Source organism: Typopeltis vanoorti, chromosome 11 (genome assembly GCF_054136105.1).
Source record: "Typopeltis vanoorti isolate ZY-2024b chromosome 11, IOZ_Tvanoo_1.0, whole genome shotgun sequence".
Lineage (NCBI taxonomy): Eukaryota > Metazoa > Arthropoda > Arachnida > Uropygi > Thelyphonidae > Typopeltis > Typopeltis vanoorti.
The window spans coordinates 79660001-79684740 of record NC_143559.1 but is presented as its reverse complement, the minus strand read 5'-3'; the positions used below and the strand labels follow the sequence as shown (position 1 = coordinate 79684740).

Below are 24740 nucleotides of genomic sequence, written 5' to 3'. Positions count from 1 at the left end.
TAAAAAAACTGAATGATTGTCTCATGCGGGATTCCACATTGATTACAATTATCTCATTTTTCCAAAGAAATGAATTCCAGATGTCAAGGATCCTTGTCCTGAAGCGTTGTTTTATTAGTGTTTCTTTTTCTTGTTGCTTGTTTCTTCCAGGTAAACCGTGGACACTGTATTCATTGCAAATTTCATAATATTTCCATAACTATCAAATGCACACTCCCATATATAGTTTAGAAATAAGTAATTTCAGCTAGCTTCGCCAGGTCATTTGCTCCTCGAATATGCTTTGTTTGCGAGCTTTTATTTAGTCATTCTCAGACGTCATACAAGCAATTATATCCTGTGGCTCCGTTACAGGTGAACTTATGGGTTTTCTGTGTACGAGGAAATCTTCCAAAGTAAAATCACGATCACGAAGTGACATGACCATACAATGAATATTTGATCCTATCTAGAAAGCAGGGAACTCTTAGAAGTGCTTTTCAATGGAGGAAGCTTACTTCAAACAGAGGAAGAGAAAAACATTTACTTTCGCAAAACAAATAAACCGGCCGAAGAACACCCGCAATTAACAAACACATTGCCTTCATCACTTTAGTTAGTAATACCAATCAAGCCAAAATTTGTTTCTCAGCTTGCTTGACTACAAAATGGCGGCACTTGTCTACTGTAAGCCCCCACCTCTCTGAAAGCTTTGATTTAGTGATAGCTTTGACTCACCATCAATGATTACTAAATGGTGGACACCAACTGCCTAATAAATCAGAGAGTTAGTTTATGGCTATCGGAGCACCGCCTACTCCCTATGAGAATATTTATATTTTATTTTTTACTTTTAAGATTACCAAAACAAGTCTGAAATTACAAACTACTAGGAAAAAGAAAACCAGGACGTCCTCTTAAGAAATTTCAACGATGATTTCTAAGGCCGGAAAGAGGCCGCTATAAGCCTAAATCTTTGACAAGCATGATGACGATGACGATAAATTTTATTTTTTATTTTTTAATATTTAATTTTTTTTTCTATTTTTCAATTTTTATTTTTTACTTTTTTATTTTTATTTAATTTTTAATTTTTTATTTGACTTCTTTTCCATTCAAATGATGGTAAAGTGAAATCAACAACTGATAATTTTGAACGTTATATCAGGAGAGCAGGATAGTTATGGGGCATAAAACTCTCTTGTCAACAGTCATGGAACACGAGTCCAAAAGTTTTCAAGGAGAACGTTTTCTTCTATTGATCAACGAGACTTTTTTTTTTTTTTTTTTTTACGAAGAGACTAGTTTAATCGATCCAATTTCTGATAATTGATAGTTCACAAGTTCAAATGGAGTCGTTCCTCTCAGGACATATGCAAAACTGATCAAAGAATCTACTTCTCATCTCCAGTTCACAATACATTAAAAAAAAAAAAAAACATTCGTGTGTTTGGTGTGCAAGATGATATAACTTGCTGGGGAAGATTATAAGTGAACAGTGGTTGAGATCCCCTCCTCCAAGAAGGATAATCGTGAAATTATCCACAATTATCCCATACGCTGTCATTTTACAACAGCAGTAGTACTGATTATTTCTCATAGCATTTGCCTACGATTAAACTCAGCAAAAGTTTAATATTTCTATAAAGTGATTACGAGAGTAATTTTTAGAGACAGAACTGTCTAGAACAGAGATTGTCGAATTCTTACTGAAGATTTCTATAAACTTCTTGGATATTCTTTGTGGAAACAGCAGTATTACTTAATATTTCGAAATCAGAAAACGTCACGGCGAATGCTTTTCTCTCGTAGGCGGTCCTATTTAAATAAGAATACGAACAGGCGCTAAAATACATGAAATCATAAATATCCCATTTACAGAAATGACATTAATCTAGAGTTTCGCAGAACACGTCAACATGAACGAATAAAAATAATTCAAATCCACTACAGGAAAGAATAAGTAACGGAGTTCCGTGCCTAAAAAACAGCAAGCGTGAATCAGTTGAATGCAAGAGGTATTTTGCTATTCTACCATTGCCCAAACCGAATCCATTACATTTAGCTTTATTTTTAAGCACGTTAAACGTTGTAATACTTGGTTTTCAAGTATGTATTTTAAATCACTCCCCGGGAATTTCCAAGTTTTTAGTGCGATCATTAATTGGTATTTTTCTTCAGCTTTTCTTTTCAAACCAGCTATGTAAATATGCAAATCTGCATTTTATTTAAAAAAATATTCGCACTGAAATGAAGTGCTTCATACTATGGTGTACCAGAGAAAAAAAGCCGATGCCTTTTCCCCAATAGGCCAGAAAGGCCGAAGCCAAAATACATCAAGATCTATCCCATGAGTTCGAAAACAACATTGGGCAATACGATCAAGGATTTCATTGTAGCGGCAACCTGCCCTACAACTTATGTCACCTCTGCGGCCGCAGGTTGTGCGGGCCTTCGTGGACAGGGCATTGATCCTACCCTGATTAAGTCAATAAATTCGATAAATAATAAAACGTTAAGTGAGGATCAATAGGTGATATCTGAATAATTGCAGATAACAGTTACAGTAGCTAAGTAAGAAATCACGTACTTTTATAACTCAAGTCGATGATTAATACTACTAACACACAATATTCTGTTAGTGGCGAATTCATACTGTTCGTAGAGTAAACTGTACAAATCAGCAACCGCATTTTGCCTCATTTGTACTTCTACAATATTTGCAAAAGCACATGAGAATATTTTATCATTACACGAGGTACATGCAACGCAATGTGTAAAAGTGTTCTTTCTTGTTTAAACGTAAAATTAAATGACAGAGAGATCCGCAATGAAAATATTTTTCTTATGGAAGCTTATAAACTTTTCGTTTAAGCCTTTGTGATCTGCCATTTCCTAACTGCGTTCTTCTGTTTACATGACTACTTGGCAAACGTCAAATAAACCCTTCGCGGATCATCTCTTTTAATGCACTTTGGACAGCAAGAAAAGCGATCAGAGTGACTTTTATTTTTAGGCTTGCGTTGAGTAGCTAGTCAGCCAGCCAGGAAATCTATAAATTCTTATAGGTCTATGTCAAACACTGTGACAACTCCTAAGTTCTCATTTCCTCAATGATGACACCATTTCCGCGCTTGGAGTTGCATGCGTCAGGACTCTGCGGCTAGAACAAATAGCACTAACCTATAAAAGGACAGCGACATTAGTGAATTTCTCTCTCTCTCTCTCTCTCTCGTTCATGACAGCACGCGTGCAGACATACGCAGTACACAGAAGATTCATTTCGGAGTTATGCTTTCAATATTAATAATAACTTCAATTATATTGATGCTAATGTGCTGATATCATGCAGACATGAAAATTTCGGTCTTTCTATTCACACTCAGTGGTCAAAATGTAAGATACGTCCTATTCTAAATGAAATCAATTAAGAATAACGTAGTAATGACATGGGGCAAGTATGGGTGCTATAAATGCTTCAGAAGAGAGCATCGGTATCAGGGCGGAGAGAGAGAGAGAGAGAGAGAGAGAGAGAGAGAGAGCAAAAAAAAAAAAAAAAAAAAGCTATAACCAAGGTAGGCGAAGGAATATCTATTAAACAAGAGAGGATTCAACTCGAGAAAGGTCTCACGGCTTGAGATATCCTGATTCCTAATATTTCATGCAAACAGAAGGAAAAATGGAAACAATGAGAAGCGATGGATTCATCTTGCTTGATTAAAAGTATGACAGGTGGTGAACTGATTTATTCTGGAGCATGCTTTCCTAGTATTCATTTCTTCTACTGGCAGAGTATGGAGCTTTTCTGAATATCGTTGTTTGTAGCATTGGAATGTTTTCTAAGAATCGAAATTTTTCTAGGCATCTCAGCCAATCAAGTAGTATGACGACCATTTACTCCTCATATGACGGACATTTCCAACAGGATAACAAGTCACGTCACAGTAAACCTGCCGTTCAGAAACGTGCAGAAACATGATACTCATTTTAAGACTAAACCTCTCAATCACTGGATCTCAATCTCATTGAACGCGTTTAAGATGTTCTTCACAGTGAACCCTTCGCTAACTAACGAATCCGATGGAAGTTTAAGAATTCATGATTCATGATACCCATTTAGAGCAGGATACAAATGGAGTGTTTTTCGGAACTTCGTGGAGCAATTTCCTTGAATACTGAGACTCCCTCTGAAGGTTCACAGTGGTCCAATCCGTTATCAGGTTACTATACCTAATAACTTGACCACATTGTATTTCGGTTCTTCTTCTTTTCTTCACTGAAACTGATCTTAATGAATCAAACTACTAGCTGATACAGAACTCCACAGTAAAGTTAAGCTTATCGTACAAATAAATCCTAGTATTTTCCTTCATGATGAACAAAGTTAAAGATTTGGCGAATGGTCACTCACTTTAACAGATAAATAGATACGTTTAGCTACATTTTGGTTAATGGCTTAAAATTAAGCACTGAAATATGTGATCCTTCAAGAATCTTTAGATTGGTGTGTGTGACCTGGGTAAACGGAAAATTTTGTTCCGATTAATAACCTTTCATTCCGTATCCCTAGTCTATAATAAATTATCCTGTCCAAGCCATTGAGGGAACAACATAAGTCAATATTATGTCATAAACATAACACTGACTAGTGTTATTCTATTATATAACACTAGTCAGTGTTATATAACATTATATTCTGAAATAACTAAAGCTTTAGATTTAGTTATTTCTTATTGATTTAGTACCTTGTTGCAGCGATGTTCGAGCCTTTTAAGTTGTGTTGAACCAGGAAAACTATATCTATTTTATACAGTTAGATGACTGCAAACGTCTCCAAAGTACCTATCAGCGAGCGATGGGAAGAATAAATGATTATTTTTATGTATACTTTTATTTTTTATATACGTTCTGAATTCTCTTCAATTTACGGGAATAAAGATTTAGTAAGAACAAGTCTACAGCTTGATCAACAGATTATCCAGCCAGCAACAATCGAAAATTTATTTAATCTGACCAGTTCTGTTTCTGTTTTACACTTACTTGTAGACCGACACCATGCTGCAGGCTTTCGAAATGAGATCAAAGAATTCGGTGGCTAAGCTAATTGCTATTCCTGAAGGTCCAACCAATCTTTCCTGATTGAGCTATAGGTGATTCTAATTCACCTGGCTTACTTTATCAAAAATATATGCATAACCCGTTCGGATTCTCACCTATTAGAATGAAATGTATTGCAGAAACATTTTTGCAGAAACATTTGCCACTTTTTTGGAAAATGATAATTCATTCTGGTGAGACCATTATGAATGGTGTGATACTTAAAAACAAAAGAATACAGTGTAGGATTCCGTAGCGATTCAGTAAGATATCTGGCTACGTTTTGTTTGCATTACGGAGAAAAGTTGTGGCCATATTGAGAAACTTTAAACGTCATATACAAAGAGTGGATGCGTTGTTAAATCGCTTAATCAAAAACTCACTATTTTTATAGTCTACAAAGAGGGGAATTGCCTTAAGAAAACAAAAGAAAGAGATAATTATACGAATTTAAAACGCATTTATATCATCTATTATTTAACTGAATTTTAAAATTGAAAACAAATGAAATACATAACATTTCATTTGTTTTCAATTAACTTTTATATTTGCCCTATAGAAATTCTATGTAATATATCAATGAAAAAAAAAGTCACCGATATTTCTAAGGCTAGAACCAATATGGATATTAATGGCACAGCATTAAATACGTGCATAAAATGCTAATAACATTGATTAGCATATTAATGACTTTTTTTTTTCCCTGTAACCGAATTTAATTTCATGTCATGACTCAATGTATTTCGAGGTGCTAAATCGAAATCGGTAAACCAAATTTAAAAAATTCCATCGCTTAAGCATATTTTGTTATACAGATATATACCCCTTATCATAGGAATGTTTTTATCATGAATGAGTCGACGATAATATTTTGAATGGAGGCATGGTGTAAACATGTCGGAACACATTTAAAACTTTGTCTGTCGTATATCAAAGAATACTATAGCCTAAACTCAGTCTGTTAACGTCTGTCAGTCTCTTACTTGCACACAGGCATTTTTAAATGACTCGCTGGTTTTATTATGTTACATCTAAACGTTAGAAGAGCAGACTGCTTTTTGTTTATATGTGTGATTCGTTTTAAAGCGGTAAGCAGTGACATAAAAACATCACTCAAGTGGTAAGGACGGCATATTGGCATTATTTCTCTGGAACTAAGATACAAAGTTGACTCCTCGTTATCGCTACATATCTTGTAAAGTTAAATAGATCCAATGGATTCAGGGAAATGGCCAGTGTGTGCCTTTAGGGATGACAATGATTAGAAGAAAACAAAAGATGGTGTAACAATTCGAAAAGAGTCAATTAAAGATGCGTTGAAAGATTTTTTGGGGGAAACAAAGATGAACATAGTGAAGAATCTGTTAATTCGCTTATAAAAAAAGTGTCACAAGATGGGTGAGTCAGGATATCATCAAAGATTCATCCTCATTCTCACTTGGAATTCTTTGTTGATATTCTTGATGTAGCGAGTGACTACAGGGTGAAAGGTTCAACTAGGGCATTATGGTAAAGGGGCAATGAACTAGAGAAAATGTAATGGTAGTATGTGGGGACACTACTAGTTTTTTAAGGGATTCTTCAAAGAGAAACATTCCTAGACAAATTACAAGAGAAAACAAGGGTGTTTATTATTACTTTTAAATTGTGTGTCGTTTAACACAAAAACGTCAATTTTCTTGCTTAATACTGTAGTGGAAAATTTGGTTAAAGGAGGGGGTAATAAGGGGGAAATCTTAGTTAAAGGTAACCAAACAATTTAGTCGATAACAACGTCTTCGGACTGAAGTCAATGGTCAAACGACTTTAGCTCAAGATTCTGCGCAAAAGACGTACGACTACAACAACCTTTCTTTCTTAAGTGACCTCAGTCGAAGCGAAGGCGTTTGTAATCAACAACCGCTCCCCCTTTCTCCATCCTTTCCACTCCATCTTGTTTCCTCCTTTTCTGTTTTTCATTTCTTTTTCGTTCCTTATCTTTCGACTACCCAATCTGATAACAATGACCTCAGCGTCCCTCCTCCTGAACCAAGAAAGGCACAATAATCAGTGGTGAGTGCTCTTTCATTAAAGTAACTTACAAAACAGTCTTGTGTGTTTGATAGTCTACTTCGAAATGAAATAGTAGTAGTATAATAAATACCATCGGAGTATATTGGTCCTATGATCAATGGTTCAATTGGTCCTATGACAATTATTTTCTTTTATATGATTAAACAATACTTAGTATGTGTTTTTGCATGCCTATAACAGAACCCTGACATGCTGAAAATAAAAGTTCCATTTTTATATTCTGCATCGTGAAATATATGGAATCCGCCGTTTTGATCTTAGTTACATAATCCTTGTTGGCCAGTGTGTGTGTGTGTGTGTGTGTGTGTGTGTGTGTGTGTGTGTGTGTGTGTGTGTGTGTGTGTGTGTGTGTGTGTGTTATTATTATTATTTGTTTTCCAGGTAAGTAGGGAAACCGCACTGCCTTTATAACTTTCTAAACATGTGTCTTCTTTGGTCCGCGCCCAAGTCAGAAGAGCATCAAATTTTTGTGTGATTTTTATGGCTTCAAAATGTCATATCAACTGATATTTATCGGTAGTAGCTCTTCTACAGGGGAAGAAATGTTCGTCACGTGGGGAATATAAATTGGTGGTGAGAGAAGCTCAAACACGGACGAAATGATATCAAGAATGTTGGGAAAATCTGATCGGATGAGGACTTCAGACTGCAGGTGATGTTGTCGTGTTTTTGGACAGAAGGAATCATTTTGTCCAATTTTTCCCGGAACATACTATAACTGCTTAACCATATAGCAACGCCTGCATCGTTTGCATGCTGCCATCCACTGATAAACAACAACCAGCTACGCGCAAACAGACGATATGGTTTCAAAAAAAATAGCTTGCTTTAAGGACTATCAAGGCTTCTTCATTATGAAGATAGATTCATCATTTATTTGTGTATTTTGAAGCGTTTATTATACAAAAATTATTCGATTGTTACACAAAAAAATACTATTATACAAAAAAAAACTTATTATAGAAAAAAACTACTATATTCGATTAATTCTTGCATTGAATAACATCGATTAAGAAGGAAAAAAATCCATTAAAACGAATAACTGAAAAAAAAAAGATAAAATGGGAAAAAAGCAAAAAAAAAAAAAAAACGCACTGAAAAATGCAAAAGACTCACGCTGAAATTTGCGTTTCCAGCTGGTTGACTAGAGAGAACATAAAGTTCTTAAAACAACAGATAGCAAACATCGAATATAGCATTGGATTTTGCTTTGCTGGTAATGATATCCCAGTTAAAGTACTGTACTGAAACCGCAATGTTTAACAATCATCTAATGCTATCTGATCGCTACATAATTTCGAAAGGTTTAGAGAAAACAGAATGTGCTACAAATGGGCATATGACCGTACACGAAAAGATCTTCACATATGACAGTATCAATAAAATAAAAATAAAAAAATCTAATAAACCTATCTGGTAGAATCATGTTGTTGTTGTTGTTATTAGTTAGTTGTTCACTAATGCTGATCAACAAGATGCGTAATCATTTCATATATCTTGAAGTTCAGGATTTTATCGTGTAGTAGCAGCAATACCGTAGTGAACAGGAAACAACGCGTACTCTTAATCTTCCCATGAATGTCAATGAGTACTAATCTATATGCAGATTTGTTTTCCCATACAGCATCGTCATGCAGAAGATGACATACATCTTTAGAAGTGAAGGAACCGTAAGAATGAAAGTACACTGCTCATTAAAAATATATTATTTTCTTTTCATAGAGAGGGGAAAGGATGGGGGTTAACTTCGTTAATCCTTCTGTATTCTAGAGACGAATGGAACAATCGTTTTTTAACGCATTACTGCACCCTTCCAATGTCAAGCAAACCAGAGAATTTCAAGTTGCGTTAAAAAATACTGTAATACAACAGATGTGGCCATCAATTCTGGTCCTGTAAATCAGTAGTCAAGGAATCTTCTAAAATGACACAATATTACCATTTACAAAGTCTTCAAAATATGCACAACTTTTTTTACGGTTCCAACTTCCAACCTTATTTTTTTTTAAGCATGGAAAAGACGGGAAAGATTGAACAAAACTATAAAAAGGTACATTTAACAATAACATTCTTGTATAGTAATCATTCATTTTCACGGTAACTGAAACTACAGCTATTTTGCCTTATCTACTGCACACAGTTTATTTGTTGCTATTTGTAAGATATAATTTTGTATCGTCTCAAATCGCTTCGCTCAATTTTGTAACTAAAGTGCTCCAATTTACACCACAATTAAGAGAGCTCGACAAAGTTTAGTAGCGATCCTAAATAGCAAGCTTCATTAAATTTGATTCACCAAGAGCGAAATTATTACTTCGTAGCGTTTCGAAACATTCTACTCTCTGTTACTCGTGCAAATGGCCCGATTTAAACCAAATTTTTGTGGCGATTCTACGTGTGGAATTTTAATTAAAGTAACTAAACAGAGCAGAGTTATTATACGGGGACAGACTTACAAAACGAATCTAATAATAATTACAATAATTAGGATTTATTTCATGAAACAAATTTCATTTCGACAGGTTTTTCAGAAATAAACTTCAAGATTATTAAATTCATTGGCCAGTCAGGTTGGAAACATTGGTGCAGAACTCTATTTATACTAAATTTTGCTATTCCATGTTAGTATCTTATTTAATAAGAGCCTCTATTGCTCAATTTCAACGAAACCCTTTGATAAAAAAAATCTGCGTTCGAACCCCGTCCAGAACGTGAAGAACCTGCATGAAAGCTTTTCCATAGGTGAGTTAATCAGTCTCATATGGATGTTGAGGGTTTTTCTTCCTAGAAACAGCTTTTTTACTGCGTATGTTCTCCTGGCTGGCTTTTCTCAAACCGGCCAGCAGGGGTTTGACAGAATAGTGAAAACACTTGTTATACATACATATTTCTTTATTAATATGGTGTTGGACCCCCTTTTGCCTTCAGTACAACCCGGATTCTTCCTGGAATGGACTCAAATACATTTTGAATAGTTTCTGGCGGAATTTTGTACCGTTCTTCTTGAAGAACATCTTCAAGTTTTAAAGACATTTGAGGTGGGTTCAATAATGTTCAAATCTGGTGATTCTGTTGGCCATGAAGTTGTTGAAGTTCACCTTCATATTCTTCGAACCACGACTGCAGAGTCCAAGCTGTGTGAATGGAAGCATTTCCATTCACACAGTTGTTTGCAAATAATATTGTTGTTTGCAAATAATATTTGGATCATGGAATGCACTTGATTACCCAAAATGTACAAATAATCACTTTCAGCAATTAATTCTGCCATGAAGAGTAATTAATGGGACCAACAGAATACCACGACATTGCTGCCTAGACCAACACAGATCCGTCACCCGTGCTTTATTATTGGAACTATGCGTTCCGGATTGTAGCTTCCTTGGATGTATTCCAAACGAAAACTCATCCGGATGTATGAAACAGCGTGAAGGTGGACTCATCTGACTAGCACATGCTTCCAGTTTTCTAATGTTCAGGTTTGACGGCCGTGACACCATCGTTTACGCATCTCAGCATTCTTTTCAGTAATCAGAGTTTGGCAATTGCAGCTCTTCCGTGAATATTGGATTTATGAAGCTCATGTCGGACAGTTTTTGTGGAAACAGGTTCTGCAAGATGAATATTCAGTTCTGCTGTTACCTGTGCTGCAGTAGTTTTGTGATTTTTCGAAACAATCATTCTCGATGTACGATGATCACTTTCTATCATTTTTGATTTTCGTACACTGTTTCTCTTAGATTATGTTGTCTCTTGTCATTATTTTTGTATGCCAACATAACCTTAGAAACTGTCGATCTCGATACACCTAATAATGTGGCAGTTTTTTGTCACTGATGCTCCAGCTAAAGGTGCACCAATGATCTGTCCTCCTCCAAAGTCGGACATGTCTCCCATTTTCCGATTTTTTTTAACATGAATTATCACTCGGTATAATCATTAATGAGGACTTGCATGAGGACTACAGAGTATAATAAAAATAAAACAAGAACATTCAGTATCGTCCCCACAGATTTCAAAGTAGCCAACAGAAGCAAATTATATTCCTAAATATCTTAGTGTTTCCATTTTGTCCAACTCCTGTACATAGCTAGGCATAAATCTATACAGCCAAGGGGGTTAGCGTATCAGCTCTCCAACCAACAGACTGCGGGTTCATATCCCCACTTGGGTATGGATGTTGGTGTGTGTCTTTGAGATGAATTTCATCGCCCGGTGTGAGACCGCCATCCTGCTTATTGGAGGCCCGAAGTGGCTTGAAAAAGTTCCATGTTTGGTCTCTAGAGCAGGAGTATCCGGACTATGTAAAAAGAAATAAAAATGAAGAAAATATATATAAAATCAATAAACGTAGAAAATATATCCTTAGCACGCACGCGCGCACACGCACACACACACACACACACACACACACACACACACACACACACACACACACACACACACACACACACACACACGCAGGGTTCAAATGCACTATAGGTTTACAAATAAAACCTTTCGTAGGTGGGAGCCACATAAAAAATAAAAATAAATAAGACTAACCACATTATCCTATAATTATGGTTACGAAAGCCAAGGATACTTGGCAGATCATGGGCCTTAAGGGCCTGTGAGTGTGGATTATTATATTATAATATCGAGATTATTTCATGCAATAAGTTCTTAGGCATTTTTGAATCATGCCTAAAATTGACGCCGGTTATACATATGCCATGAATAATATAAGTTTGTGATCTATCATAAGCAACGCCTTTATTGGACCATTTTCAGTACTTTTCAGTATTAGCTGATTGTTCTTTTTTTTTTTTACCCATATATAAAATGCTTTGACTGAGATTCTCATCTGTGGTCTCCACAAAATCTAACGAAATGTCTGGCGCTGAATGTTTCTTACTTCAATTCAAACAATAAAAAAAATTAACTGATGCCACAAAAACAGACACCTCTTTTCAGAGGAGAGTAAGCTCGATGTCATTCATAGAGTTTTTTAAGTATTAAAAGATATTTTTTGTTTCTATGTAGAAATAAACTATGACCTTAGACAGAAGAACACAGTTTTTTTGAGTACCTTCATCGAATCGACTTTGAAAACGGCGATCTCTTCCCTCTCAAAAAAAAAAAAACCTTCAGTCATAAGCGATCATTACTTTTAAGGAATGCCATAACCATTGCACTTCTAAGAGTGCCTCGAGCGAAAAAAGTTTAAGAAGCCTTGTTTTAGAGAAAAAATCTCATACGCAGTTTGCCACAAATTACCTCTATCTGGAGTTGCATAGGCTAAATATAGAAAGTTCCGATCACTATTTCCCCTCTTGATTACACACACGCATGCGCGACGTAAGCACTGTCCACCATCACTCGTCTTCAAAGGGAATATTCCTGACTAACATACTTACATGTACAAGTTGACGTTTTTTTTTTTTTTTCGTGCTACTTTTCTCCCAGCTTTTTCGACGAAGGAAAACCAGACTCTGGTTAATTACACTAAATCAGCGTTTCTCAAACTACGCGGATGGGACGTAGGCCTAATTGCGACAAATCTAATGCTAATGATTTAAGAACAATGGCTAATAACGAAGCAGACTTGACTACTTTCCAGTTTTTAAGGTTTGTAAATTACGTTACATCTTTATCTAAAGGTACAGTATGTACTGTTGGTTTCTTTAGGATTTAAATAATGAGCATAACATGGAAGCGGACATCCTGTGTGTTTGTGTGTGTGTCATTAGGATTTCCGTAGAGTATGTCATTTAAAAGGCAGAAAAGCACCGAACTAAGTGACGTTCAATTAAACTTCATGACTTCATCTAAAACATAATTAAATGCTTGAAAATAGTAAGATGCTTTGTCTCTTAAAGAAAGAGCGAAATCATCATCCCATATTTTATTCATAAACTATTACGGTAGAATCTAATCGTCATAAAAGATCCATTTTCCCATATTTTATTCACCAATATTTTGCTGCTTTTTCATCGAATGAGGTTCAGCTATTTGTAAGAGATTTTGTACTTTAATGAAGTTTTCTTTCATTCCATTTCACCTCCCAATTAGGAAATCTCCCTTTTGTTTTCGTAAATGGTAGCAGCTTAACAGATTCACTGAATACTGCAATAACTACAGCCAACAAAAATGAATAATCTCTCTTGCTTTTCATAATAATGCAACAAATGCTTACTTACATGCAATATACAACGGGAAAAACGCATGTGAAGGAATTTATCTGCTGCACCAAGGAAAAAAACATTTCCGGATAAAACTGATAGTTCCGATAATAAGCAGCATACCTCAGGGCAGTCCGATAACGAACTGGCAGGGAAAAAAAAAAAAAAAAGGAAAGGACGTAACTGTATTAAAGTTTAGAAGTTTCGGATAACCTCCAGTAAGGTTAAACGAAGCCTTATTTTTTTTTTTTTTATATAACAGTTATACAAAACCCTATTAAGAGAATAAAAATAACTACCTAAGATGACAATAAGGATACAGAAACAGTAAAGTCCATATAAACTTTATGTAAAAAAGAGGTTTATGTAAAAACAGGTGCCTTTGTCTCCAAGCAAATATGATAATCTTATTATAAATTTAGAGACTTTCAATGATCCATAGAAAATTTCTCTAAAGAATATGAAATTAAGCATCATCTGATACGAAAAACTAGTTAACGACAAATGTTACAAAAATCCCTCATTTTATTACTAAATTATGGAGCCAAAGGGATTCAATTTGGCATAAGTAAGAATCAAAATGAAGATTTTCATGGGTCTATTCATATTTTATAGTCAAATATAGAAGGAAACTTAAAAATTTTGAAATTTACCAGAGAGTGTATGAGAATTAACCTTCGGCATCGGAGTTGCCTTAGTATGCACCACTTAAAAGAAGACTGAGAGCTGTTCAGGAGCCTTTACATTCGTCTCCCTAATTTTCGTTCTTTAGTACTTGACACGTACTCCATATTTTGGAAGAATATCTGGTAAACATGATCCATTACTGATAACTTTAAAAATGCCAAATTTTGTTCAGATCGCTTCAATATAGATATTGAAGATATGACGATCTTAAAACTTTTACTTAGAATTAAGTCACACTAACATATCTTTGGAATGTTCATCTTGCTTATTGTTTAAACGGTTGCTTTAACGTGACATTCTAATACAATTGCACTGTTTCATAAATGCATAAAGATAATAATTTTTCCCAAGTTACTATGATTTTGTACAGGTAATAAGATTTCAGGAAAACAACCCAATAAAAATCTCAGGAGCAAGTTCTCATTTTTCTCCAATTCAATATTTCCAAAGAACTCAAACTTCCTTGTGTTGTCCACTTAGTGGACAACATTGTCAAAGGAGTACGGCTTTCTGTCGAGCAGAGCAAGCACGTTTAGCAAAGGGACGCATGCGCAAAGTGAGCAACCGCGACCAACAGCAGCATGCACACTTTGTACAAATACAGTCTGCATGAGAGCCCGAACAGGGGTTTACGTGAGTGAGAGCCGTTCGTAATGCTGCTAAAAGCGTAATGAACGGAATAACCAGTGGACACGACTCTTCCTGGATAAGACAGCTCAAAGTCTGGACAGCTACATTCCAAGGAATTCCTGTGTACATTCCAAGACAAATTTTCTTTAGATAAAGGCATTCACGGAACACGTGCCGTACTGATTACATCAGGCGGATGGTGTGTGTGTATTAGTGAACATGAAAGTAGTCTCGAGACTTAGATCATCACTAGGGAGCATCATTTACTGAATAATAAGTAGGAATTATTACTAACAGAACGTGAAAACCAACCTACTACTGCAAATTGTAAGTTCAAATCTTTTATTCAGTTATTTTTCCTTATCATTAGTAGGTATTAAATCGGTTTCCCAACAATATCGTTTATTATGAAAATATATAAACAAATCAATTAATTTGTGCCAATATCGCACCTCTCTTTCAATGATTATTAAAAAAAAAAAAAGAAAGTGAAACAGAGAATTAAGTGTTTTTTCCCCCCCCACAGAATAATTGCATAAATTCCAAATGTGAATTTATCAAAACATTAGTTTTCTTTGTTACTTCGATGTGCAGTAGTAATTTTATGGAATATTTTTACGACTCTTTTTTTGTTCTGAAAAACAGAACAAGGAGATCTGTTGCAAAACAACATAATATGTTGATTTATTCTTACATGCTAATTTATCAGAATAAAATCAACGCATGTTGTCTATTTATGGGTAGCAATTTTATTTGTATTCCCCATCTGGTTTTAAACCATTGCTTAATGTCATCAGTGTATAATTATCTCCGAAAACTAATTATTTGAGCATGTCCTATCAAAAGTTAGTTTGGGTTACTGATCCGGTTATTTAGTTAACAATTAACTTTATATATTGCATGAATACTACAAAGCATATCATGATTAATATTTCGCTATGCAATCTACAAAAATCAAGATACCTGCTATATAATTCGAAATGAAGATTATCTCTGTTGATATACTATACGGTATCTAACAAAATTGGAAACAATCACATTTGAATTGTACTTTTCAGCATCAAAAGCATAAATATCAGTTTAATTTTAATTGTACAAAGAGAATAGGTTGAAAACTACAGAAATTGCATTTAATGTTCTAACGTAATACACAGAAAACTTACAAAGCAGAAAAGGAATGCAATCCATGATTAGGAAGGGATAAAATAAAGGATAAAAAAGAGGATTTATTTCAATACAATACACAGGTCTGCAGGCATTTCATTATAATTTCACGCATATTAAGTTATAAAAAAAAAGACAGTCGTGTGCTGCAAAGCGGAAATTATTCCAAGAACCTTTCGTTTCTTAACGAAATAAGAGAAACTTGTAACTTCAAGCAAAAATCGTTAATTGTTTTAAGATACAAAAAAGTTTGAAATTTTAATGAGAGCCCATTATAAAAGAAGGAATAAAGACGATACTCATGATCAATGCATTACAAAACAACCTTTTTTAGTGGTTTTACGACTAAGCATTTATTTATTTTTAACGACAGTCCATTCCAATCACAGAATAAATAAATCGCAAAAATCCTATTTAATGTTGGAACTGTAATGAGCATTTTGTGTGTATATCGCCATATCGAAAGACAATAATAAAGAAGCCTTGAATGTTTTTGCAATGAACTCGGTATTAATTTGTCGCGGAGAAAGGAAGGAAGTCGGTTTTACAAGGTGAAACAATTACTGCTGACGTAATGCTGCACTGATTTGTCAGGCCATACATTGGCCGGATGAATATATTATTATACGCTCCCCCCCTCCCCAGATTGATTTAACTGGAGCCGTGGGATCATTCCTTCCCACCTCCCCATCGCCCACTGTAACTGCTATGGTTCGTGTAGAGATTTGACACATGCATGTGACACAAAGGACAGTCACCAATGACATGAATGCAGCCACCTTAATCAGACCGAGTTCCGTCTGTCGATTAGAGTTATTTAGCATGGACGCAAAAGCAGTTGTAAGGTCATGAAGAGTGGGTGTTATGTCTGTTAGTTGCGTGTGTGTTCATCGGGTGGTTTGTCTATTTTTAAGAGAGAAGAAATATTATTGCCAGAAACCGAGAAAATGTTCCTCGCGTCCTACACAGATTCGATTTTTCTTTTATATACTGACACTACTTTTCCATCTGGACAAGTCTGTACATAGTTCACAACTCATTTATGAGGGGGCGTATGTGTAGGAATAATGACAAAAAAAAAAAAAACTGTCTATCGATTCCCTAAACTTTTTTCTATCGTATCGTTCGGTTCTTATATGTCACTCTGACTAGAACTAGCAGTGGGTTTGCTGTTTCTCGATTTTGTCCGCACACCCTTTTATCTAAGTTTCGGTGACAGAAAGTTTTATTTTCTTTCTTTCTTTTCTTCTTCTTTTTTTTTTTTTTTAATCTCCGAGTTCATTGTGCGATAACACTTAAACTGGCCACTTATATTCAACACTTTGGCAACCTTATGGCAGAAAGTTATATTTATGATACTTTATGCACCTGCCGAAGTATAATGATAAATATAAGTTTCTGCCATAAGATTGCCAAGAAATTGAATAGAGAGTTTTCGCTTTCCTCAATTTCCTGCCTGGTCTCTGACGACAGCTAACAGCGAAACAGATGTCAGGACAGTGAAACCTAACATAAGCAGTAATAAAAGGCGAGACAGAGCTCGTGTCTTTTAAGTCATGCATACCAAGGCAACTCCGATATCGAAGGTTATATTATCATAAGAAGTCTGGTAAGTTTCGAAACGTTTAAGTTTATTTCTATATTTGGCTATAAAATACGGATAGATTCATAATATCTGACATTTTAATATCTTACTTAATCCCAAATCGAAGCCTTCCGGCACTATATTTTAGTAACTATTTATTATTATTATTATTTTATGGTAATCCCATACGTGAGACGCTCTTCTATAGCATACCGTGGATTGGCAGAAAAACCAGAGAAAGGGAATGTTATCCACATTGGATTTAAAGCCATGCTTTCTTTTATGCTTACGCTCTAAGGATGGAGGATTTTTAAGATATGTAGCATTTTGAAAGTAGGACATAATCTCTACCATATAATTTTTATCGTTGAATCACAATTTGAATCAGTATGAACAAAAGAATGATATGATGGATCTGCTTCGCTCACGTTTTTCACAAGTTAACTGTTTCGTGAGACCGGTATTTTATTTCTTTTTCATGACGAACCTTTCCATGACTTTTTTTTTCTTTCTCCCAAGAACGGCCCGTCTAGTCTACGCATGCGTTCTTGCATGTACTCCAAATTCTGTGACCGCCAGAGCGAAAGACTAACAAGCTCTTTCGGTCGACTTTTTTTGAAAGGTTAATACACTATTCCGACGCTGTAGTTCTCTCAAATCGCAGTAATTTCAATTCACGGCAATATCATTAAAACTTTATGAAAAGCATCGCAGTGCGTTTTCGTGCGGTTGTCAATGACAACCTGACCCTTCAGAACAAGGTGTAAGCATTGTTCAAATACCTTATGATAAAATACGACAAAAACGCAACAAGGTGTGTTTTTTATAGTTTTAATGACTCGTGTATTTCGTGAAGGATAGTGGTAGTGTGCGTGGAGATATCTATCTTTATAGATATGCAGAAAATGAAAAGTCGACCTCAAGTTCTCTTGCATGTCCAAGAAAACGAACCTCTTACTCTGTTCTTATTTCACAGCCAATTGTGCTTAATTCGTGAAGGCATGAAAAATGTAAGCGACCTTAGTAGTGTAACTAAACAGCGAAAACAAAATCCACACAAGGTTACCTTACAGCGCTCGAATCACAAGCTAAAATTTTATTGATTACTAGGAGTTGCAGCTTACTAACTAATACAGAATAGCGTTTGTTTTACTATGCCGTAGCATTTTTAAAAAAGTGAGCAGGAAGTTAGTGCTAATATCGGCATCCTGAATTTGTTGTTCGACACAACAATTTGATGTTGTACTTAACACGACTGTTAAGTACAACATCATCAATATTATCGCGGTATGGTATGTTCAATATCAGAAATTAAGCAAATAATTGTAATGTCGAAATTTTGTTGTTGAGTCCTTTCAGGAAGATTGAGGAGTTGCATAATAACTGAAATCATTGCAGTTTGGCGAATGCCTCATCAAAATAATGGAGAGAAATTAACAAATATATATTAGGTTTTATTGAATTTAAAGTAGCATAATTTCTTATTTTATTAGTATTACGGTTATTTCAAAATTTAATAATAACAATATATATATATATATATACACAGAAACAGTTACATGACTCGGCAAGTTTTCCCACTGTGCGAGCGCGCGCTAAGAAGAGGACACTGTATATATCCCCCCCCCCCCCGTGGCGGCTCGTGGCTTGAAATCGTGGGGGGTGCTGCAACTTTCGAAATATACATACACGCTGTAAGTACAGTGTACACATGTTTGGATAAAATATCAAAATTATGGTAAAAATTTTTAAAAAAATTAAACATGAAAAAATATTGTTTATTATCGATAAAATTATACAGTTTAGTAAAATTCAAAATTACTTAAAAATAAAATATATTCTTCTTGTTTTGTTTCATGAAAAAATATTGTTTATTATCGATAAAATTATACAGTTTAGTATAATTCAAAATTACTTAAAAATAAAATCCATTCCTTTGATTGTAATTAAAGGAATGGATTTACAATTTTTGGACATTACAATTAAATCCTTTAATTGCAATGTCCAAATATTTAAAGAGGCGGAGTAAACAGATAAGCACTACGAACACTCTACTACTGGCGCAAACTGCATATAAACAACAGTGGAACTGCGCGACGGACAGTGCCACATTACGCTAATAGCTGGCATCTCACTATGACGTGTATATGCTTGCGCGCGTAGCAAATACTAGCAATATGACGCTGTGGTAAACACAGTGCTGCTAGCGTCCTTCGCCCTCCTAAGTGCTACAAGATGGATTTTTATTATTTTTTTATACAAAATAAGAGAATTGTATAGGATTGTTGATGATAAAATTAAATATGACAAGCAAATATAAATAACTTAATAAATATATTTATATATCGAGAAAAACTGGGGGGGGGGTGCTGCAGTACCTATGCACGAGCATCCCCCTGATCCCCCCCCGAACAGGTTTCAACACCTGAAACTAAAACAATTATATAGTATACAAAGTAATCTTTAATTATTTTCCTTTTTTAAAATACAGGTAAATGCATTCCGTTATTTATTTATTTTCTGTTTAAAGAAAACACTGTAATTTCGATGATTGTTTTTGTGTACGCTTTCTCGAATGGAAATGATGATTGTTTAAATGATTTTTCAGATGCTAAAGTGGGCCAGAACTGATTGTTTGGGATTTCCTATGTCAATTAATAAAATATAAAATCTATAAGGCACAGTGGCGTATCCAGGGAGAGGGCCAAGGGGCCCTGCCCCCCCCCAAAAAAAGAACAAGGAAAAAACACTAGAGAAATTTCCAAAAATATTTTCCTAATGAACATTCATTTTTTTATTTATGTTGCGTCGTGTTTTCTATTTCTATACCACTTATGAATTAGCAATCATTGCAAATGCTTAGTCATACGTCGTATGTGATGCGTAGTGTGTATTCTGAAATCGTCTACTCAACTCGCCCCCCTCCCCCCAAGATTAAATCCTGAGTGCGCTACTGATAAGGCATACATGAATGTTAGTAAAAATTGTCTTTTTGTTTGTCCTCGGCATTAGTGTACAACCACTTGCATACAGAAGGTGGAAGTATTATTGAATGACTCAAAATCTATCAGTGACAAAAAAAAAAAAAGTCCTGGGTATGCCTGTCGTCTGTTTGATGGGAAGGATTCAGAATTTCGTAGAAAAATTCCTAGAGATTTTCAATGACAACGCATTGACGTTTCCATCTCTGAACGGCTCTCAGTGGCGGGTGAAGAAGGCCATATATTCGAATTCACATCCTTGCAAGAATAACTCTGCATGCTCTGTACATCGTTTATTAAGGTATGTAAACATTGTTTTTTCATTACTTCATGGAGGTGTCTAAGAACCGAAATACTCATATTAAAATTTGATCGACATAAATTATAACAGCTGAAATAAATGACATTTGTAAGCACGTTTATTTTACCAATGGGATTTTAAAATAATTGACTAATGAAAGCTTAGAGGTATTCCAAACTGATTTTCCTCTAACAGTTCAGATAAATACGATCATGCCTATCCATCGATTCAATTCACATTCTTTTTTTTTTAATTATTTTTATGTTATTGTGCTGAGAACTGGTGATATGTCGAGTGCTGTATATGGAATGCATATTCTCCACCCTGATTTATACCCCATGCAATAAATAAATTCACGTGTTTTGAAAACACGGTGCTCAGTTATAATCTAGCTCAGTACTGTTAACATTTTTTCCCCTATTCGACATCTGCTTTAGGGCTAAGTACTCATTTATATGATTAGTTTTTATCTATTTAAAGAGAAACTAGTCCGGAGTGATTCTGCTGCTTCCTTCTGAACCGTTATTTAAAATTAGCCAATAAAAGAAACGTTCCTTCTCTCTCATAAAGAATATATATGTTTTTCTTAAATGGAATTTGTAGTAAATTCTGTGATAGTATGAGAATAAACAGCTGACAGAAATAATCTTCCCTGCATTTTCTGCATACGAGCATATGCACCGTGTGCTACATGTTGTGTGGCAGTTTGTTGAAAAACATATAAAGATCATTCAGAACATTCGCTTCGAGTAAAATTATAATTTGGTTAATAAGCAAACTGTAGATGAGAGAGAAAGGAATGATAGAATGGGATAAGGGAATTCATCAATCTGTGCCGAAACAATATTTCTAGGCATAAATGCTACAGTTTCTGAAGTATCCCTACATTCCAGTCATCAACAATCTTCAAGTGTGTATATACTGCTAGCGAATCATCTACATGCCACTAGCGAAACAGATCTCATTATCCAAACTGAATTCCAAATATTGAATGGACCATTAGTGTAAGCTTCTGTATTAAAGAACGCAAGCAACGACCACTTCAACCGAAATATAAATACAAAGTAATAGTGTCTTGGGACGAAAAGAAAAAAAAAAGGGAACAAGAATCTTTCGAACCAATCGCAAATTGCAAGACGTTTATCCCTAAAAGCAAGGCAATTAAAACAAAACAATAGCAAGACAGCACATTACGTTGATAATTATAAGCACAGCCCAGAGTCTAAAGATGACGAAAGAGAACTGTTAATGACCGGCTATACACACTAATTTGTCACGGCAGGAACATCGGACTTAGATTACCGGTCATTCTTATCTTTAATAACTCCCATTCCCTACATTCCTGGAGAGATTCTGGCTTCATCTAGATTAAGTCTGCGTTCCTGACATTGTTTCGGCATTTCTGTTAAGGGACAATTGCTACAGAGATAGCTTTGCGACCGCAGTAGGAGTACATTCACGATCTTTTAGTCAATAAACGTGTAAAGCAGTAGTGCAACAAGGAAGCAAGTCACATTCACAATGTGTATGCTTACAGAATTCAGACACTGTTGCATAAAAGAGACACTTCAAACCCAAAACTTAATGCATTTGCTTTGTCACTGTGGATCTTTTCTAATTCAACCTTCTCACTTTAAAACACTTGCAAAGATCATTAAGAAATACGTATTAGATATTACCTGAGAAAGAGAACCATATTATGTTGATCCTTGAATAACTTTGCAGTTTCGGACGACCTTGATGACCTCGATTACAATCGTGCACGGAAGCAGCTAATCCAAAACAAATGAATAACACACGAACCGAGAAGAGCGGAAAGCTGTAAATGGCACGCCAGTGTCCACTACATTGTACTAGGAGTGCAAGACAAACTCGCACTCTATCAGTGAAGACCCAGCGGGAATTAACAAACGTAGCACCGTCTTAACATATGAGATGCAGTGCGAAGATTGCAAAGGTAGATTAAATAATGTGAAAAGATACAGAGTTAGTTACCTTCAATACTTCCATAAAACTTCGTATTGTCGAATCTTGTTATCAGATTTTCAATAATTAAATTTTACTGGATTTTGATAATTGAAGTTAATTTTCTTACATATTACGTTCTCTTCATTATGCAATCATAAAATCGTATCTAGACTTTACTCTAAATCTCATTTTCAACACTGCACACAATAACAATTATTTAATGTTCGTGATCGCCTTTACATGTGTGGCACATTGTCAATGATAGGCGATATTTCACAAAACAGGAGCGTCCGAATAATTTTTTGCGTCGCAGTGTATTTTCAAATAGTTCGATTCAGTTGTTAATCAAAGGGTAAAATAGTTACTGCTGAAGCAGTCAGTAGTAACAAAAAAAAAAGTTACGGCTGACTGCTTCTTATTACTAAATTATTTAATAATATCATCCTCAGAGAAAACAATGGTCTTCAACAGTTGGATGGATTTATCGTTATGTAGAATTACGGTAGAGCCTCCGTAGCTCAGTCGGTATAGACGAAGCCCTTTGGTCGAAAAGACCTGGGTTCGATTCCCGTCAGTGACGTGAGGAACCTTTATCTCACCTCTTTCGACGAAAGGTGAGTTAGCCAGTCTCGGCTAACTATTGACAATAAATAACAATTGACAATGTACAGAGATAGGGGGTTTTTCCATGCGAAAAGTCGGGTTTTACGTCCCCAGAACAGGCAAACAGGCCTCGCGAACGAACGCACTTACAGACATAGGACTCACATAGGCGGCATAGGGCTAACCACCTTATCCTCGGGACGGGTATGGTTTGGACAGCTCCGTAATAGGCCACTAGGCCTAATACTTATAAGGAAGAAGAAGAATTACGTAGAGGCAAGTAAGACTATGAGTCCGGTGTATAGCAATATATATTAAAAGCAATAGTTTGTTGCTTTTCATATATTTCTGTTAGTTGTGTCTTGCTTCCGATAAATTAATACGTTTTATTTATTATGGATATTATTAATAAAGAGCAATATGCATGCAGTCGAAGAGTAAAACACTAGTCTCGAATTGCTTTTCTTTCAGAACCAAACAGGAAGGTCATAAGCACGCACGGCTGTTGCTTCCTTCGTTTTTAGCCTCTGAAAAAGGAAGAACAGAAAAAGGAAGTCAATAACTATACGTATAAAGCAATGAGAAAATAATGATGAGATATTATTGGTGATACAAACAGCAAAACTTAGGATAGGGTTCAAATGAACGTGATAAACTCTGTTATACGGATGATAATACCTTCCCATAACAATGACAAACATATGGGATCCTTAACTTAAAATAAAAATAAAAAAAATGAAAGAAAGAACAGAGAAAAAGTCTAAAAGAACAAAGTATTTTAAATAACACTTTGTGTAATCCATTTTTCATTTATTACACACAAAATAGATGAATTTTACAACAATACAAATAATCTTTATTATTATTATTATTATTTTGTATTTTCAGTTTTCTACGGCTCGATGAGTATATTTCTCAGATTTTTATTAAATGAGTGCAATAATGAAAACAGGGTGTAATGAGATGAAACAATTTATTGAAATCCACACGAATGATAAACTGTTGCATAAATTGGTGAATAAAGGTCTGAGTTATAGAATATTGACATGGCCAAGAGGATGGCTCACTGACAGATATCAAAAAAGTGGTATACGGGGATGTGAGTCTGCACGATTTAAGGTAACCAGTGATGTACCACAAGGCTCAGTGCTTAGTCCACTGTTATTCAATCTGTATATTAATGATATTGGGAAGGATTTTACAAGCGACATACAGCTATTTGTTGATGATGCAAAGATAGGTAGGGTAATCAGGAATGTTGCTGATATGCAGTCTTTGCAGAATGATTTGAATAGGCGAATTGTGGGTATGGGAAAACGGACGTTAGTAAATGTAAAGTCATTCACTTCGGTGTGATTAGGTATCCAATGTCGTATCATATTGGTGGGATTATGCTAGAAGAAACTGATGAGGTTAGGGATCTTGGAGTGTTAGTAGATAGGGATTTGAAGTTCAGGGGCCATGTGGCAAAGACTGCAAATAGAACTCATAAGATAATAGCAATGCCG

General features: G+C 35.2%; 2 protein-coding genes across 3 annotated transcripts in view; one reads left to right on the top strand and one right to left on the bottom strand.

The window, feature by feature from the left end:
• The window catches only part of tctn (tectonic), a 367511-nt gene that overhangs the window by 82179 nt on the left and 260592 nt on the right, over positions 1-24740 (bottom strand). The gene's annotated exons all lie outside the window — the stretch shown is intronic.
• Positions 14649-24740, top strand: part of LOC150101777 (uncharacterized) — a 123308-nt gene continuing 113216 nt past the window's right edge. Inside the window, exon 1 of the mRNA XM_090400688.1 lies at positions 14649-14957. The gene's annotated coding sequence lies outside the window, so the exon portion shown is untranslated. The remainder of the gene's footprint in view (positions 14958-24740) is intronic.